Consider the following 20849-nt stretch of genomic DNA (forward strand, 5'->3'; position numbering starts at 1 on the left):
GTTTCTGCCTAGACAAGTTATCCAGTTCTTTGGTGAGCAAGGGAGGTTCATCTTCCCAAGTCTCATTTCCAAATAACTTGTCATTTAGCTCCATGATTGCTCCAAGGTATTTAGCAACTTGCTCTTCAGTGACATACTCATCCTCTTCAGAGGAAGAATACTCATCAGAGCTCATGAAAGGCAGTAGTAAGTCCAAGGGAATCTCTATGGTCTCAGTTTGAGCCTCAGATTCCCAAGGTTCCTCATTGGGGAACTCACTGGAGGCCAGTGCACGCCCATTGAGGTCTTCCTTAGTGGCGTTCACTGCCTCTTCTTCCTCCCAGAATTCGGCCATATTGATGGCTTTGCACTCTCCTTTTGGATTTTCTTCAGTGTTACTTGGGAGAGTGCTTGGAGGAAGTTCAGTAATTTTCTTGCTCAGCTGACCCACTTGTCCTTCCAAGTTTCTAATGGAGGATCTTGTTTCATTCATGAAACTTTGAGTGGTCTTTATTAGATCAGAGACCATGGTTGCTAAGTCAGAATTATTCTGCTTAGAACTCTCTGTCTGTTGCTGAGAAGATGATGGAAAAGGCTTGCTATTGCTAAGCCTGTTTCTTCCACCATTATTATTGAAACCTTGTTGAGGTCTCTCTTGATTCTTCCATGAGAGGTTTGGGTGATTTCTCCATGAAGAATTATAGGTATTACCATAGGGTTCTCCTAGGTAATTCACCTCTTCCATGGAAGGGTTCTCAGGATCATAGGCTTCTTCCTCAGATGAAGCATCCTTAGTACTGTTTGGTGCATTTTGCATTCCAGACAGACTTTGAGAAATCAAATTGACTTGTTGAGTCAATATTTTGTTCTGAGCCAATATGGCATTCAGAGCATCAATCTCAAGAACTCCTTTCTTCTGACCAGTCCCATTGTTCACAGGATTCCTCTCAGAAGTGTACATGAATTGGTTATTTGCAACCATTTCAATCAGTTCTTGAGCTTCTGCAGGCGTCTTCTTCAAATGAAGAGATCCTCCTGCAGAGCTATCCAAAGACATCTTGGATAGTTCAGAGAGACCATCATAGAAAATACCTATGATGCTCCATTCAGAAAGCATGTCTGAAGGACATCTCCTGATTAATTGTTTGTATCTTTCCCAAGCTTCATAGAGGGATTCTCCATCCTTTTGTCTAAAGGTTTGGACTTCCACTCTAAGCTTACTCCATCTTTGTGGTGGAAAGAATTTTGCCAAGAAGGCATTGACTAGCTTTTCCCAAGAGTCCAGGCTTTCTTTAGGTTGAGAATCCAACCATATTCTAGCCCTGTCTCTTACAGCAAAAGGGAATAGCATCAGCCTATAGACCTCAGGGTTAACCCCATTAGTCTTGACTGTGTCACAGATTTGCAAGAACTCAGCTAAAAACTGATGAGGATCTTCCATTGGAAGTCCATGGAACTTGCAATTCTGTTGCATTAGAGAAACTAATTGAGGCTTAAGCTCAAAGTTGTTTGCTCCAATGGCAGGGATTGAGATGCTTCTCCCATAGAAATCAGGAGTAGGTGCAGTAAAGTCACCAAGCACCTTCCTTGCATTGTTGGCATTGTTGTTGTTTTCGGCTGCCATGTCTTCTCCCTTGAAGAATTCGGTCAAGCCCTCTAAAGAGAGTTGTGCTTTGGCTTCTCTTAGCTTTCTCTTCAAGGTCCTTTCAGGTTCAGGATCAGCTTCAACAAGAATGCCTTTGTCTCTGCTTCTGCTCATAAGAAATAGAAAAAGAAGAAGAGAATGTGGAATCCTCTATGTCACAATATAGAGATTCCTTGAAATGTCAGAGGAAAGAGAAATAGTAAGAAGAAGGAGAAGGAGAATTCGAATTTTAATAGATAAAATTCGAATTGTGCATTTAGAAGGAGTAGTACTCCATAAATAGAAGGATGTGGGAAGGAGGGAAGAGAATTTTCGAAAATTCAATTAAAAAAATTTGAAAACATTTTGAAAAATGTTAATTGATTTTCGAAAATCAAAGTGGAAAAGAGATAAAGTGATTTTTGAAAAAGATTTTGAAATTAGAAATTAAAAAGATTTGATTGAGAACTATTTTGAAAAAGATGTGGTTAAAAGATTTAATTGAAAAGTTATGGGTTTAAAAAGATGTGATTGAGAAGATATGATTTGAAAACATTTTTAAAAGATATGATTTGAAAACAATTTGAAAAGATATGATTTTGAAAATTAATGACTTGCCTAACAAGAAAAGATATGATTGAAACATTTAAACCTCTCTCAACAGAAAAGGCAACAATCTTGTGATGTTCAATCAAATCATTAATTGTTGGTAAGTATCTTTTTAAAAGGAAAGAAATTGAATTTGAAAACATTTGATTGAAAAGATTTGATTTGAAAAAGATTTGATTTGAAAAACTAAGAAAAATTGATTTTGAAAACAAAATCTTCCCCCTGGCACCATCCTGGCGTTAAACGCCCAGAATGGTATACATTCTGGCGTTTAACGCCCAAAATGCACCCCTTTTGGGCGTTAAACGCCCAACCAGGTGCCCTGGCTGGCGTTTAAACGCCAGTCTGCCTTCTTCACTGGGCATTTTTGAATGCTCAGCTTTTTCTGTATAATTCCTCTGCAGTTGGTTCTGAATCTTCAATTCCTTGTATCATTGACTTGAAAAGACTCAAATTAAAAATATTTTTGGATTTTTCTATTAATCAAAATGCAACAAGAATCAAATAACAATGCATGCAAGATACCAAACTTAGCAGTTTGTGCACTACTGACACTAACAATATGAGAATGCATATGAGACACACAAGATACTTCAAGTCAATAGAATTCAAAGATCAAAACAAGAAATATATGCATGAATTCGAAAATTATAACAAAAACATGCATTTGACACTAAACTTAAGATGAGACTCTAGACTCAAACAAGAAACATAAAATCTTTTTGGTCTTTTTATGGTTTTATAAATTTTTTTTTGTGTTTTTCGAAAATTAAGTGGAAAAAGGCATCAAAATTCTTAATGAGAATTCCAGGAATCAGTGCAATGCTAGTCTAAGACTCCGGTCCAGGAATTAGACATGGCTTCACAGCCAGCCAAGCTTCCAAGGAAAGCTTCGGTCCAAAACACTAGACATGACCAAAGGTCAGCCAAATCTTAGCAAATCACTGCTCCAAGAGCAAGATTGATACGAAATCAACAAGCTCTTGTGGTGATAAGTTGAAACCTCGGTCCAATCAGATTAGACATGGCTTCTCAGCCAGCCAGATTTCAACAAATCATCATGAAACTCTAGAATTCACCTTCAAGAATTTCGAAAAAAAATACCTAATCTAAGCAACAAGATGAACCGTCAGTTGTCCAGCCTAAACAATCCCGGGCAATAACACCAAGAACTTGATGTTGTTGCCGGATCTTGGCATCTGATGTTACCACAAGCTTGCTCAAAACATGAACAATCCCCGGCAACGGCGCCAAAAACTTGGTGCGCGAAATTGTGAACAATACTTTTTCACAACTCAAATAATCCCCGGTAATGGCTCCAAGAACTTGGTGCGCCTAATACCATGGCATTACACAACTTCGCACAACTAACCAGCAAGTGTACTGGGTCGTCCAAGTAATAAAACCTTACGTGAGTAAGGGTCGATCCCACGGAGATTGTTAGTATTGAAGCAAGCTATGGTCATCTTGTAAATCTTAGTCAGGCAGACTCAAATGTATATGATGATGATAAACGAAAATAACAGAAAAGGTAAAGATAGAGATACTTATGTATATCATTGGTGTATGAGCTTCAGACAAGTGTATGAAGATGCCTTCCCTTCCGTCTCTCTGCTTTCCTACAGTCTTCATCCAATCCTTCTTACTCCTTTCCATGGCAAACTTGTGTAGGGTCTCACTGTTGTCAGCAGCTACCTCCCATCCGCGCAGTGAAAGCTAATGCAGAGCACTCTGTCACAGTGCCGCCAATCACCGGTTTGGTTCCCTCCCCTACCGGAATAGAATCACTCTTTTGCGTCTGTCACTAACGCCCAGTAGGTTACAGGTTTGAAGCACGTCACAGTCATTCAGTCATTGAATCCTACTCAGAACACCACAGACAAGGTTAGACCTTCCGGATTCTCTTGAATGCCGCCATCAGTTCTTGCCTATACCACGAAGACTCTGATCTCATGGAATGGCTGGCTCGTTTGTCAGACGAGCACTCGGTTGTCAGGCGATCAACCATGCATCATGCAATCAGAAATCCAAGAGATATTCACTAAAGCCTTGAATGCTTGTAGAACAAGAATGGTTGTCAGTCATCTTGTTCATAGGTTGAAGAACAAGTGATATCTTAGATAAAGAACAAGCGGAGTTGAATGGAAGAACAATAGTAATTGCATTAATACTCGAGGTACAGCAGAGCTCCACACCCTTAATCTATGGTGTGTAGAAACTCCACCGTTGAAAATACATAAGAACAAAGGTTAGGCATGGCCGAATGGCCAGCCTCCCAAAGGTCTAAGATAGCATAAAACAAAGATAGCTACTTAGATGTCGTCTCCAGACTCTCTGACTCAATAGTAAAAGGTCCTACTTATAGAAAACTATTACATAGATGAGTAAATGACATAAAAATCCACTTCCGGGCCCACTTGGTGTGTGCTTGGGCTGAGCAATCAAGGAAATTCGTGTAGAGACGTTTTCTGGAGTTAAACGCCAGCTCCCATGCCAGTTTGGGCGTTTAACTCCAACTTTTAATCCTGTTCCGGCGTTTAACGCTGGAATTTCTGAGGCCGGATTGCTTCGCGGGTTTGGGCCATCAAATCTTGGATAAAGTATGGACTATTATATATTGCTGGAAAGCCCTGGATGTCTACTTTCCAACGCCGTTGAGAGCGCGCCAATTGGGCTTCTGTAGCTCCAGAAAATCCACTTCGAGTGCAGGGAGGTCAGAATCCAACAGCATCTGCAGTCCTTTTTGGTCTCTGAATCAGATTTTTGCTCAAGTCCCTCAATTTCAGCCAGAAAATACCTGAAATCACAGAAAAACACACAAACTCATAGTAAAGTCCAGAAAAGTGAATTTTAAATAAAAACTACTAAAAATATACTAAAATCTAACTAAAAGATATCAAAAACATACTAAAAACAATGCCAAAAAGTATACAAATTATCCGCTCATCAAAAGTCTAAACCTTGTCTGTGGTATTCCGAGTAGGATTCCGGGATTGAATGACTGTGACGAGCTTCAAACTCCTGATTGCTGGGCATGATGACAAACGCAAAAGAATCAAGGGATTCTATTCCAACATGATCGAGAACCGACAGATGATTAGCCGTGCTGTGACAGAGCATTTGGACCATTTTCACTGAAAGGATGGGATGTAGCCATTGACAACAGTGATGCCCTACATACAGCTTGCCATGGAAAGGAGTAAGAAGGATTGGGTGGATGCAGTAGGAAAGTAGAGATTCAAAAGGAATACAGCATCTCCATACACTTATTTGAAATTCCTACCAATGAAATTACATAAGTATTTCTATCCTTTATTAATAAATTAATTATCTCTTTATATTTTCGAAAACCCAATAATCAATTATTATCCGCCTGACTGAGATTTACAAGATGACCATAGCTTGCTTCATACCAACAATCTTTGTGGGATCGACCCTTACTCACGTAAGGTATTACTTGGACGACCCAGTACACTTGCTGGTTAGTTGAGCGAAGTTGTGAGGTTATATTTAGACCATGGTATTGAGCACCAAGTTTTTTGGAGCCATTACTGGGGAATTAATTTCGAACAACAATTCAAGCATAAATCACAATTTTGTCCACCAAACCTCCTGCAGAATTATCTAAGCACATCTTGGACATTTCACCTAAGTCTTCATAAAATATGTCTAGTTGTGTCCATTTGGAAAATATGTCTGGAGGGCATTGCCTTGTCAGTAGCTTGTATCTCTCTCAAGCTTCATACAGAGTCTCACCATCCTTCTGTCTGAAGGTCAACCTCCATCCTAAGCTTAGTCAGCTTCTTTGGTGGGAAAAATTTTGTGAGAAACTCAGTAACTACGTTGTTCCAAGTATCCAAACTCTCTTTGGGTTGAGAATCTAGCCATAGCTTTGCTCCATCCCTCAAAGCAAACGGGAAGAGCATGAGTTTGTACACATCTGGGTTTACTTCTTTTGTCTTCACAGTATCACAAATTTGCAGAAAACTAGAAATAAACTTATTTGGGTCTTCGTGGGGAAGACCATGATACTGGCAGTTTTGTTGCACCAGGATGACCAGTTGAGGCTTCAACTCAAAGTTGTTCGCAGCAATAGGAGGCACCACGATGCTTTTTCCATAAAGATCTGCAGTAGGAGAAGAGTAGGAGCCAAGCACTCTCCTTTGTTTCTCATTCCCATTCGGGTTCGCCACATTGGGATTATCATTATTAGTCGGATCCATAGTGGATTCTGCAGCCTTGTAAAGTCTTGCTTGTTGTAAACGCCGCCTGAAAGTCCTTTCAGGTTCAGGATCAAGGTCTAAGAGATATTCTTTGTCTCTGTTCCTGCGCATAAACAAGCAAAAAATAAGAAAGAATGGGAATCTCTACGTCAGAATGCAGAGAATTCCCAGTGAGGTAACACGTGTAAAAAATACTAAATAAAATAAATAAATAAATAACAAATAACAAATAGGTAACACCAAACTTAATTTCAAAAAATAAAAAAAAATATTAGTGCTATTTATTTATTAAAATTTTTTTTGAAAATTTAAATTTAATTAAAATATTTTTTTTTCAAAAATCAAGTAATAATAAAAAAAATTATTAGAACGAAACAGGGGAGGGGGGTTTACGTTAAAATAAGAGAAAATATATATATATATATATTAAATATATTTTAATAAAATTAAAAATAAAACGCCTAATCTAAGCAATCAAACAATTAATAGTTGTTAATCACAGTCAATCCCCGGTAACCCACTAACTTACTAACCGGCAAGTGCACCGGGTCGTACCAAGTAATACTTTATGTAAGTAAGGGTCGATCCCACGAGAATTGATGGATCAAGCAACAATAGCGTTTGATAGGATTAGTTAGCAAGCAGAAAAGAGTGTTTTGGTATTCAAAGAGCATTAAACACAGATAAATAAATAAGTTGGGAATAATATAATGAGAAGATAGTTAAGGTTTCAGAGTTATCTATTTTTTTGGATTAACTTTTATTACTAATTAATTTAATCATGCAAGATTTAATTTCATGGCAAACTATTATGTGACTAGGCCCTAATTCTTTAGACCTTCCTAGTCTCCTCTAAAATTCATTAACTACCAATTCCTTAGTCAATTAATTCTAATTAGAGGGTGATGATCAATTTCTAGTTTATATGCCAAAAGAATCCTAATTATCCACAAATAAAGGGATTATATGTCACATATCCCGTTAAATACAAACAATTAAAAAATTCAGTATAATATGTTTTCAAGCTGTTGTTCAAGTAAAGAACTTTTCCAAGTTTTACAAGAACTCAATTAGAACATGGGTCATACTTCCGTTCCACCCATATTCATAAAATAAAGAACGAAAATAATTATTGAAATATAAATCAAGACATGAATTAAATTAAAAAGATCAAACGAATCAATCCATGAAAATAGACAGAGCCCCTAACCTTAACAATGGAGGATTAGTTGCACATGGTTTAGAGAAGAAAAATAAGGGTTCTAGTAAAAATATCTGTGTAAATGTACTGCCTTCCAATCTAATGGCATGTAAATTCCTATTTATAACTAATTCTAATAAATTTAAAATCTAATTATCTAAATTTAAAAATAATATCTTTTTCTAAAAGATATGATTTGAATTTAAATTCGAATTAATTAACAGATCTTTAGCTGATGTGTGGGGACCACTTGAATTGTCCATTCTGTAGCTTCTAATCTGTGCTTTCTGGGCTGGAAACTGGGTCAAAATGAGACCCAAAATCCATATCAACGATTTCTATAAATTCTGCAGATCGCGCACGTCACGCGACCGCACCGTCCATGCGTTCGCGTCATCCAGCGTTTTTCCTTGCCACGCATACGCATCATCTACGCGTTCGCGTCACTTGTGCAGATTCCAATCCACGCGCTCGCGTCACGCACGCGTTCGTGTCGCTGTGATTTTCTCTATTTCGCGCGGACGCGTGAGTCATGCGTCCGCGTCGCTTCTCGCTGGTCATTTCCTTGGTTTCTTCTCTTTCTCTGCAGAAACTTCATCCAATCCATCTGAATGCTACCTAAAATAAATAAAATTGCACAAAACTCAAAATAGCATCCATATTGGCTAAAACATAATTAATTCTTAATTAAACTCAACAAATTAAATGCAAATTCACTAGGAAAAGATAGACAAGATGCTCACGCATCAGAATACATAATGTTTTATACTGGTATTGTTGAGACGTTATGCACCTGGCAGGGACTATCGATTAATCCCACCTGTCGAGGTTGCGGCGGTGGCGTAAGGGCGGTGGTTAGTCCCGCTTACATTGAGATATGGGGTCTGTGACTGAGTATCTCGCTTGCATCCTTTTGGAATCACAAGAGTGTGCACATGCATTATATTCCTGGACCGTATGCCGAACACGATATCCCTAGGGGTACCCATTTTATTCATGACCGAAAGGCAATATTCCCATGGGAATGTGTCATGTTGGCAGTTGAACTGACAATGTGATATCCCAGCCAAATAGGACAGGCATTCATCATGTGCGTACTCTATATGTTTGTTTATTTTTCCGACTTGCATTGTTTGCCTAATTGTATAACATGTTTAATTGCTTCTTGCTTTACTTGCTATACATGATAATTACTTGTGGTTTACTTGTATGAATTACTTATGTTTTTTACTGGGATTGAGAAGGTTTGGTAGGTGGTGGTGATGGGATTGTATGGCCGTTAGACTGGCGAAAGCTGTGGGACAGCAGTGTAAATGTTAAATTAGAAATCTCCTAAGTTAGATGACCTGTTTAAGGATTTATCTACTTGTTTTATAAGCTTGAATACTATGCTTGATGTGAAGTTCTAGGATTGCCTCTGGCATCCCGGAATCTTATATCTTACATTACTGGGTACTATTACCATACTGAGAATCTCCGGTTCTCATACCATATTCTGTTGTTGTTTTTCAGATGCAGGTCGTAACCCACCTTGGTGAGTTACGTGATGGTGACAGAGTGGAGGATTCTTATCCCATTTTGGATCTTTTGTTTAGTACTCTCACTTTTATATTTATATTTTTCTTAGAGGCTTACTTTGAGAATTCTGCTATGTCTGTATACACTAGTCGGGCTTAAACTCCGCAGGCTGCGGACTCTCTATGCCTATTATCTTTGTTATCTTGTATCTATGTCTTGTGCCTTTAAGCTTTTCGTGTGAACGTTTTGCACTTTTGTAACTCTGTTTTTTTAGCTTATTTCTTCGTCGGGCTTTTAGAATTACTATTTCTTTATATATATATAAGCCTTAGAATTGTCGTGAACTTTAATTATGCTTTGCTTTACGACATGAGGTAAGACTTAGGGTAATTAAGGCGTTACAGAGGGGCTGCCAGAGGTAGAGAGAGAAGAGAGAAAGAGAAATGAGAAAGTTAGAGAGAGTGTGTGTGTTTCGAAAATGAGAGAGAAGGTTCGTGTTTTAAATTTAGGGCAAGTTTAATAGCGAATAAATCCAACATGCAAGTCACCAAAACGCAACATTCAACTAATTAAGTTTACCGGCGAATTTTTCCTCTAATAAATTCCACGCTAAATGTTACGCCTATTTTTCCCGTTTTTCCTCTACTTATTACTACGAATTTACCGTCAAAAAAAAATCCGTCGGTAATGATTTGATCTGACACCTAAACTGTCGATAAATCTACCAGTAAAACTGATGCTAATATAAGATACTAAATTCAAAGAGATTCACTATTTTTCTTGTAGTGTACATATTTAGTCTTCACAAAATTTTAATATTTATTATAAAATTTGATTATTTTATTATAAAATATTTGCTATTATATTATAAAAAATTAATTATTTTATGAATTATTTATTGTTCTATTATGATAATTTAATTTTTCTATTATAAAATATTTGTTATTCTAATTTAATTTTTATTTTCATTATTTTGTATGTCACAACTCATAACTAATGTAATTTACAAAGCTATACGTTTCTATTTGAATAATGACTTTTTATATTTCTGCAATTTTAAATAGACGTTAAAAAATTTTGAAATATGATTATTCATAAACAAAGAGATTAAATGATAACAAATTCAGTTAAAGTTTAGTTTGGGTAAAGAGATTAATTAAATTCTTTTTATAAAAATAACTGAAACAATAAATATTTATATTAAAAATAATTTATAAATAAATTATTTTATATTTAATTTTTTAATTTTAAAATTGTTTATTTTAAAATAAATGTAATAAAAAAATTATTATGAAAAAAGTTATTTTTTATTTTTTATAAACATTTAAATAAATTTTTTAAAAAGTTATAATTTAATTTTAAAAATTATCAAAAGTTTAAAAACATAACTTTTGAAATTTTCCAACCCGATCCTTAATCAATTACCATACTTAAGGAGTCGCTACTCGCTATTGATATTTTATCAGAAAATTCTTATTGTACACACAAATTTATCACTTCATTTTTTAACTTGCAAATAAAAGTGATAGATTCCATAAATGAACGAAAATATCTATAATAAAATAGAGATTCATCATTTTTATATACATATATACCGCAAAAAATTGATCATATAAACGTGAGTGTATAACAAAATTTGACTATTCAATATTAAAAATCTTATATGCATAACAAAATTTAACTATAAAATTAATTATTATGTATTTATATATATTTATGTATATTAGTTTATAAATTTTTAATGTATATTATATATTTTATTAAATATTTTATATTAATAATTAATTCAATAACTAATTTTTAGTAAAATAGATATTAGATATTAACTTCAGAAAAATTCATTTTAATTCGGTATTAAATTGAATATTTGATTTGATAAGAGAAGAGCAGGTAGGGAAGTTTTAGAAATTAGAATTGGGACCCAAAGGCGCACATGCCCTATTTTAAGTGTTGTCAAATCCATTTCCATCTGCCACCGGAATAGAGGGCCCCCCCATAGCAAATTAATTGCAAAGGTCAAATTGACCTCAAACTTATCCTTATTCCATCCCTTACACACACTCCAATGGCAAGCAATGGTGTGGGCCATACCTTCCAAGCCCCAACTTGTATGACGCTTCATCATTGGGATTTTTTCTTGGCCGTTGCTACTGTGATGAAACGATTATTTTTCAGCAGGTGATAAAATGGCGTGGATCAACTTGATGGGTGACGTGTGGTAGTAATGTATTTACATACGCAAACAACATCTGGAAGAGTCCTGCTCTTTTCGCAGGAGTTGTCGCAGGTGTTGAAAGTTATAAAAAAAATTAGATGAGAAATGATGTGTTAATGAAAGTCATTATGATTTTGGGCTTTTTGGTATGAAGGTTACATGGGATTCACTTATTTTTTGGTTGGATAAAAGAGGAAAAAAATATTATGATTGTCGTTTTTTGTTAACGGAAGACTATTCTTTGTTAACGGGTCACAGTCTATTCACATAATTTAATTTGCATAGTAAAAAAAAAGAGTGCAATTTTGTAAAAATTATAGATGTGCATTTATAAATGGTCTTATGAGTACTAAACAATAGAAAAAGAGTTTGGGTTAACTTCAAATTATTTAATAAACCCTTTGAAATAAAGTTATCTTTGCATAAAAAATAGAAACTCGTTTACTTATTACAATATTAGATTTGACATTTTAAAATATTAGGTTTTGGTAAAAAAAATTTAATTTAAAGGATTGTATACAATGAATGTTAAAGTTTTAATATTTTAATTAAAAAAGTGATATAAAATATTTTTATTAATATTTTACTGTGTATGATATTAACTAAGATTTAGTGTTAAGAAATTAGTATTTATTGTTGATACATTAGAAAGTGTGATGTATGATTTAGAATTTATGAATTAGTATTTATGGTTAAGGATTATTTATTTAGTATTTTTTATTTACGTTTGTAATTTAGAGTTTATAGTATAAAATTTGAGTTAGGATTTAAGAATTTTGGATTCGGAGTTAAGATTCAGAGTTTATTGTTGAGAATTTAGAGTTTAGGATTTAGCAGGTAGGGTTTAGAGATTTTCGAACACATTTTTTTAAATAGTTCATTAATTTTTATTGATTAACTTTATTTATTTTATTTTAGACTTTTATATATATGCTTATGGCCAGTGCTACGGTGCTTAAGAGAAGTTTTTTCTGCCGGTGCTGAAAATGTGTGGCAAGGAGAAGGAAAGGACGCGTGGCACTGATGTCTCCCAAGTGCCGACAATTTCTGCGTTAAAGTTGATAGTGATGTATGCTGAAAATTTGGTTAGGAGAAAATAATGTTGTGTTAATGATGTCAATTATGTTATTGGGCCTATTTTTGTGGATCCAATAAATATTTGATGTCATTGTTTTTGTTATGGTATGGAACAAAAATAAAATAAATATGATATATATCACAGTGACAGTTTTTGTTTGATGGTTTGGGCCTTGAAATATGTTTTTTGGACATGAACCCAAAATTGGATCATGAAAATACTATAGTAGTAATAACCAATAAAAATATAAAATCAAAGAAAATAATAATAATAATAATAATAATAATAATAATAATAATAATAATAATAATAATAATAATAATAATAATAATAAAAGGGAGAAGATAGCTCTAAAATTAAGAATTTAGGATACAAAGAGAGAAGATGTTTTTTATTGGTCTATGTTGTTGTAAAGTCGATGTTATTTAGTTCTGAAATTTTTTTCTTTGGAATAAAAAAATTTAATATCTTTATTTATTTGTAAAAAAGAATATTTGTTTAGATATTTAATTCTTTTAGTTTAATTATTTTTAATTTTGAAATTAAATAAATTAAAAAATTTAGTCGTAGTATTTTGAGTTTAAAAGCGTGGGCTTGTCAGCCAAACTTGCTCGATAAGATAAATAATATACAAAATTATTCTTTTTTAAAAGTGCGTTGAAGTTCTTTGAACGCTGTATTTTAATGTTTGGCAATCCTTTTTTTCTAAACGCATAAGTGATTTCACAGCTTAAAAACACGTTTACTAAAAGCCAAAAATTGTTGCTCCTGCGTTCACTTCAACGTGAGTTCACAGTTTATTATTATTATTGTTAGTATTATTATTATTGGTGTTTTTATTTAAAAAATATGTTTTTATTTAATTACATGATGGAATATATATTAATATGTAAAATGTAATATAACAAAATAAATGTATTCTAAATAATTAAAAATATATTTAAAACCATGAACATATAAATATAAAATTAAATTTTGTTCTCTAACCAAGTTAACATATTATCTATGATACATAAATTTTTTTAAAAATACATATATCATTAAAATTAATAATACAAATTTAAAATAATAACATGTCATATTTATTACTGTTTTTTTAATAATGTTATTATTTTTTAAATTTACAATTTATTACGCATTTATTATTTAATTAATAACAAAACAAATTATTTTTACGAAAAATTAAATTTTGTATTATCTTAGAGAAGAGACCAATATAATAATTTAAACAATAAGGTAAAAATAAAATTCTAAATAAAATTATTTAATATTAAAAGTTTTACATACAAATATAATTTGTATAAATATTTAGAAGATAAATATAAATATATGCATAAAATATATAAAACAGATAAATTGGGAGTATTCATGAAAAATAAATAATTATTTTTGTCTTCTTTATTTTTTAAACATATATTTTATATTTGTATCTTCAATATGTATACAGTTTATTCTTGTATTTAAAAATTTGAATATTAACTATTTTTTATTTAAGTTATCATTTTTATATTAATTTTTAAACTGATTTATTGGTCTCTTCTTTAAGATTATACAAAAAATAATTTTTCATAAAATTAATTTTTTTATCATTAATTAAATAATAAAGTACTAATAAATTGTAAATAAAAAAAATAAAAATAATATAAAAAATACTTGTACAAAAATTGAATTTTGTCATATTAAATTTTTGTTAATAATTTTAACAATTTATATCTGTTTTTTAAATAATTTATGTATGATAAAAAGTTTATTTACTTGTCCAGAATAGAAATTTTAGAAACATATTTGTATATTGCTCAATTTACATTGAAACATTTTTACAGAAAAATTAAATCATCGTTCACTGTTCTTTAAAAATTTGTTGTAAACAAAATTATTTTTTCCTGTCATGATCATCATCATTATTATTACTATTTTGGTAAGATAAAGGGGCAGAGCCCGAAGTCCTTTTTATTGTTGTTATTATTTTGAAATGGAGCAGCAAAAATTTTAGCCCATAACCACAACCCAGCTCATTCCAACCATTGTATACCAAAACTTCACTTCAGAACAATAAAGCCCAACTAACTGATTAGAAGATTATGTGCTGATCAACTGCCTCTAATTAGCCTCGACAATTTCTGTCCCTTCTGCAATTGTCACACAACTTACCGGGGTCAATGGGAACCAAAACTACACGCGTATCCTCTTGGAGCATCCACGACATTTCTTCAGGTAAGGAAAAAGTTTTACTTCCTCACAGTAGCATGACCCTTCTTTCTTTCCTCCCTTTTTCGATTGAGGGTCCTCCTTGCAAGATTCTCTCAAAATCAATAATCATAACCATACAAAAATTGACTAATTAACCATCATATAGAAATATATATTTAATATTAATAAAAATAATTTGATTATATCATTGAAAAAAGTTATTCTAATTTGAATCGTTGATTATTTGGTTTATAATTGCTCTTTTACTATTTTCCCAAAGAAAAACAATAAAAAAATTCTCAATTATGGTCTTTGCAAAATGAAATATATATATATAAGATATTTGATAACTTTTTTTATTAGATTTTTTTAGTTAGAGTTTGACATAATACTTTTTTACCTATTGAGAGAATACAAGTATTTTTTTTACCTATTAAGTATTTTAACATATTATTTTGAAGTTTCATAAAATTTATAGGTATAAAAAGAAATTTAGTTAAATAAAGATCTTTTATCGATTATTTTTTAATTGTTAGTATTTTTGGTGACTTTTTAATTGTTAGTATAAAATATAAGGACTACTACTAGAAAGTATTTTTGTTTTTCTACATGTCTAATTTATAATTATTAATTAACGTATATTATAATATTTATTCCCTTTTGTTTTCCTAATTTAAATGTGACCGTTACATTATTCAATCATAATTATTGATCACAAACACAAAGTGACTACTTGAAATGCTGCAACAACAACGTACGGCACACCATCATGATGAATTGATGAAGTCAAATTCGCAAAAGCAAATTAAAGAAGAGAGAGAAAGAGAGAGAGAGAGGGTGGTGTGGTGTGTTCTGTTCCCATGTCCTCAAACATGATGGGTGGTTGGGGTGTGTCTCAGTTGATTTGTGTGTGCATAGATTCTAATCCTGTCTTTTCAACTCTGCTTTACGGGTAAAGGGTCCTCACACTTTTTCTTTCTTTTTTTTTTATTTTCCTTTTCCTTTTCCTTTTTTCTTTTCCTCCTTTACTTTGTTTGGTTTGCAAGAATTTGGAAGGAAAGAAAATGAAGGAGAAGAAAATGGATGGAAAAATTAGTTTTCCATTGTTTGGATCAAGAAGGAAAATGAATGGAAAATATAAAAGTATATGTGGGACCCACATTAAAGTTTTCTCTCCAAAGTTGAGAAGAAAACTTAGATTAGAGTGAAAAAATGGATAAAATTACAATTTTGTCCTTATAACATTAGTATATTATAATTTATAAAGGGTATTAATGTAATTTCATTTAGGTATGATTTTCTCTCTTCTTATTTTTCCTTCCATTTTCTCTTAATCCAAACAACACAAAAAAAATTAACTTTTCTTTTTATTTTCTTTCCTTTCATTTTCTTTCCACCCATTTTCTTTCCATTCATTTTCCATTTTACATCCAAACAAAGTGTTAGAAAATGCTTGATTCACCTTCGCCTTCACCGTGCATTAAGTTGTGGCTTGATGTTTGAAACATAAAAGTACTTTGAATTTTTTGTTTTAAATTTTTTTGGTTATGTTTTGTTTGTGAATGCAAATTTAATTTTGTACTCTAATCCACGTTGAGTAATTAGTGTTGAATCATTAATTGTAAAAATTTATTTTGTTTGTACAGATTTTATCTTTTATATATGTTATTATTTTGTTTATAGAATTTTTATTATTTTCATTTATATAAGTTCTTTTTTATTTGTTGTTTTTCTTTAATTTATTCATTTAGTATTATACATTTTTATAATTGTATTTTCTGTATATTATATTTATTATTATAATATGAATTATTGTTTCTATTAAATAGAGTAAATTAAATAAAAAATTAACCATAAATAATAATAATAAATTATAATATATTAAAAAAGAGTACTAAAAATATTTAAAAAAAATATTATATAAAAAATATATTAAAAAAGTATAAAAAATTAAATATATTTAAAAAATAACATTATAATTTAATATTATATCTTTTTTAATAATTATTTATATAAAAGTAATTTTAATTAAAATTATTTAAATAATATTTATTTTATTAAAATTAATTTTAGTATAAAATTACTATATATAAATATAATACAAATTTATTTCTATCTAAAATTAATTCTATAAAATTAAGTTCATTCAAATTTTAATAGATGTCATTCTAAACACACACAAATTCATATTTCTATATAGTTAAATATTGAGAGTAGATTAAACGTTTTATCAATTGAAATATTTATAAATTACTAAAAAACTGTTTTTTAGGGTTTTAAGAGTTTTTTTTATGGTTTTCTAGGGTGCTTTAGGATTTTCTAGGATTTTTTAGAGTTTCTAGGATTTTTTAGGATTTTTATAGTTTTCTATGGTTTTTACGGTTTTTTAGGGTTTTTTAATACTTTCTAAGGTTTTCTATGGTTTTTAGAATTTTCTATGATTTTTTAGGGGTTTTTAGGGTTTTCTAGAGTTTCTAGGATTTTTTTAGAATTTTCTAGGGGTTTTTAGGGTTATTAGAGTTTTTTAGGATTTTTTTGGGTTTTCTAGAGTTTTTTAGAGTTTTCTTGGGTTTTTGTGATTTTCTAGGATTTTTTTATGGTTTTTCCGGCTTTTTAGGATTTTCTAGGTTTTTAGAGTTTTTTAGGATTTACTAGGATTTTTTTATTTTCTAGAGTTTTTTAGAGTTTTCTAGGATTTTTTAGGGTTTTTAGGAGTTTTAGGATTTTCTAGGGTTTTTTAGGATTTTCTAGGGTTTTTAGGGTTTTTTAGAATTTCTTAGGATTTTTTTTTGAATTTTGTAAAGTTCTTTTTATAGTTTTTTAGGATTTTTTAGGGTTTTTTAAGATTTTCTAGGATTTCCTAGGATTTTTTGGGATTTTTAGAGTTTTTTAGAGTTTTCTAGGATTTTTTTGAGATTTTTAGAGTTTTTTAGGGTTATCTAGGTTTTTCTACAGTTTTTTAAGTTTTTTAGAGTTTTTATGATTTTCTAGGATTTTTTATGGTTTTCTAGGATTTTTAGGGGTTTCTAGGTCTTTTAGGAATTTTTAGGATTTACTAGGAATTTTTTTGGGTTTTTCTAGAGTTTTTTTAGAGTTTTCTAAGATTTTTTTAGGGTTTTTAGGATTTTTAGGGTTTTCTAGGGTTTTTAGGATTTTCTAGGATTTTTTAGGATTTTTGAGGGTTCTGAAGGGTTTTTAGGGTTTTCTAGAGTTTATTAGAGTTTTCTATGACTTTTTAGGGTTTTTAGATTTTTTTAGGGTTTTCTAGGGTTTTAGGATTTTTTAGAGTTTTCTACGATTTTTTATGGTTTTCTAGGATTTTTAGGGTTTTTTTAAGAATTTTCTAGGATTTTTTAGGATTTTTAAGGTTTTCTAGGATTTTTAGGGTTTTCTAGGGATTTTAGGATTTTCGAGAATTTTCTAGGGGTTTTGGGGTTTTTAGGATTTACTAGGATTTTTTGGGATTTTCTAGAGTTTTTTAGAATTTTCTAGGGGTTTTAGGGTTTGTTAGGATTTCTTAGGATTTTTTTTTATTTTCTAGAGTTTTTATAGTTTTCTAGGTTTTTAGGGTTTTAGGGTTTTTTAGGATTTTTTAAAATTTTTTTATTTTCTAGAGTTTTTATAGTTTTTTAGGTTTTTAGCGTTTTTTAGGATTTCTAGGGTTTTTAGGGTTTTCTAGGATTTTTAGGGTTTTCTAGGGTTTTTTGGATTTACTAGGGTTTTTTAGGGTTTTCTAGGATTTCCTAAGATATTTTGGGGTTTTCTAGGGTTTTTTTTTATGTTTTTCTAGGGCTTTAATCGTTTTCTAGGGTGCTTTATGGTTTTCTAGGATTTTTAGGATTTTTTAGGTTTTTTAGGGTTTTTTAGGATTTAATAGGATTTTTTTGGGTTTTCTAGAGTTTTTAGAGTTTTCTAGGATTTTTAGGATTTTTTAGAATTTTAGGGTTTTTTAGGGTTTTTAGGGTTTCCAGGGTTTTTTCGGATTTTTTATGGTTTTCTAGAGTTTTTAGAGTTTTCTACGATTCTTAGGGTCTTTAGGTTTTTAGGTTTTTTTAGGATTTTTAGGGTTTTCTAGGGTTTTTAGGATTTTTTTAGGGTTTTTATGATTTTCTGGAATTTTTAAGGTTTTTTAGAATTTCCTAGGACTTTTTTGGGTTTTCTAGAGTTTTTTACAGTTTTCTAGGATTTTTTTAAGGTTTTGTAGAGTTTTTAGGGTTTTCTAGTATTTTTTTAGAATTTTCTAGGATTTTTTTAGTGTTTTTAGGGTTTTCTAGGGTTTTTAGTGATTTTAGGGTTTTTAGAATTTTTTAGGGTTTTCTAATATTTTTTATGTTTTTCTAGGGTTTTTAGAGTTTTTAAGAATTTCCTAGGATTTCTTTTGGATTTTCTAGAGTATTTTAGAGTTTTCTAGGGTTTTTAGGATTTTATAGGATTTTTAGGATTTTCTAGAATTTTTAGGTTTTTAGGGTTTTCTAGGGTTTTTAGAGTTTTCTAGGATGTTTAGGGTTTTTTAGGATTTTTTGGATTTACTAGATTTTTTTAGGGTTTTCTAGAGTTTTTTAGAGTTTCCTTCGATTTTTTAGGGTTTTCTAAGGTTTTAGAGTTTTTACGATTTTCTAGGATTTTTTGTTTTCTAGAGTTTTTTTGAGTTTTTTTAGGATTTTTAGGGTTTTCTAGAGTTTTTAAAGTTTTCTAGGGTTTTTATGGTTTTCTAGGGTTTTTTTATGGTTTTCTAGTGTTTATAGGTTTTTTTTGGGTTTTCTAGGGTTTTTTAGGATTTCCTAGGGTTTGCTAGGATTTTTTTTGCGTTTTCTAGAATTTTTTAAAGTTTTCTAGGATTTTTTAGGGTCTTTTAGGTTTTTTATGCTTTTTAGGGTTTTCTAGGATTTTTAGGGTCTTTAGGATTTTCTAGAGTTTTTTAAAGTTTTCTAGGGTTTTTATGGTTTTTCAAGATTTTTTATGACTTCCTAGGGTTCTAAGGATTTTTTTAGGGGTTTCTAGGGTTTTTAGGATTTTTTTAGCGTTTTCTAGGATTTTTTTTTTGTTTTCTAGAGTTTTTAGAATTTTCTAGGGTTTTTTAGGATTTTTATGGTTTTCTATGATTTTTAGGATTTTCTAGGGTTTTTAGGATTTTCTAGGGTTTTTAAGGTTTTTTAGGGTTTTTTAGGGTTTTTAGTGTTTTCTAGTATTTTTTGGGTTTTTTAGGATTTTGTAGGATTTTTTAGGGTTTTCTAGAGTTTTAGGGTTTTCTAGGGTTTTTAGGATTTTTAGGATTTTTTTTAGGATTTTTAGGGTTTTTTAGTGTTTTCTAGAATTTTTATGGTTTTCTAGGATTTTTAGAATTTTCTTGGGTTTTTAGAGTTTATTAGGATTTACTAGGGTTTTCCAAGATTTTTAGAGTTTTATAGTATTTTTAGGGTTTTTTACAGTTTTTTAGGATTTTCTAAGTTTTTTTTATATTCTTGAGTTTTTAAGAGTTTTCTCGGGTTTTTCAGGTTTTTTAGGATACTGTTGGGTTTTCAAGATTTTTTTAGGATTTAGTAGGATTTTTTGGGTTTTCTAGAGTTTTTTAGAGTTTTCAAGGGTTTTTTAAATATTGAATAAATTAGTTTTAAACATTAAAACTTTTTAAATTTTTGTTGATTGGATATTTTTGAAAATCTTTTTTTTTTAACTTTTTGGTAAAAAGATTACTTTTTTAGTTTCAAAATTTAAAAATAAAAAGATTTCATCTTTTTTTCTTGTCATCCTAATATTAATGGACTTTATTTTATTTTTCAATTTTAAATAAAAAATTTAATTTTTAAATTTAAAAATTCAAAACTTTAAAAATATTGAATAAATTAGTTTTAAAAATTAAAACTTTTTAAATTTTTGTTAATTGGATATTTTTGAAAATATTTATTTCTCAACTTTTATGGTAAAAAGATTATTTTTTAGTTTCAAATTTTAAATAAAAAGTTTTTCATCTTTTTTTCTTGTCTTCCTAATATTTTTGGACTTTATTTTATTTTTCTATTTTAAATAAAAAATTTAATTTTTAAATTTAAAATTTAAAAAAATAAAAAATTGTCTTTTGAAATCCTAAATTTTTTTTCAAGAATATTTTTTTATTCACCGGATAGTGCTATTTTTTCACAAATATAGAATAAATTTTTAAAATTTAAACTTTTTAAATTTTTGTTGATTGGATATTTTGAAAATCTTTATTT

General features: G+C 30.4%; 1 non-coding gene across 1 annotated transcript; it reads left to right on the forward strand.

The window, feature by feature from the left end:
• The first annotated feature begins 1090 nt into the window (after window positions 1-1090).
• On the forward strand, window positions 1091-1198 carry LOC130953548 (small nucleolar RNA R71). Its single transcript, XR_009075718.1, has one exon. It is a non-coding gene; the product is annotated as a small nucleolar RNA R71 (small nucleolar RNA).
• The last annotated feature ends 19651 nt before the right edge of the window (window positions 1199-20849 follow it).

The sequence above is a fragment of the Arachis stenosperma genome, chromosome 9, assembly GCF_014773155.1.
Source record: "Arachis stenosperma cultivar V10309 chromosome 9, arast.V10309.gnm1.PFL2, whole genome shotgun sequence".
NCBI classification, from domain to species: Eukaryota; Viridiplantae; Streptophyta; class Magnoliopsida; order Fabales; family Fabaceae; genus Arachis; species Arachis stenosperma.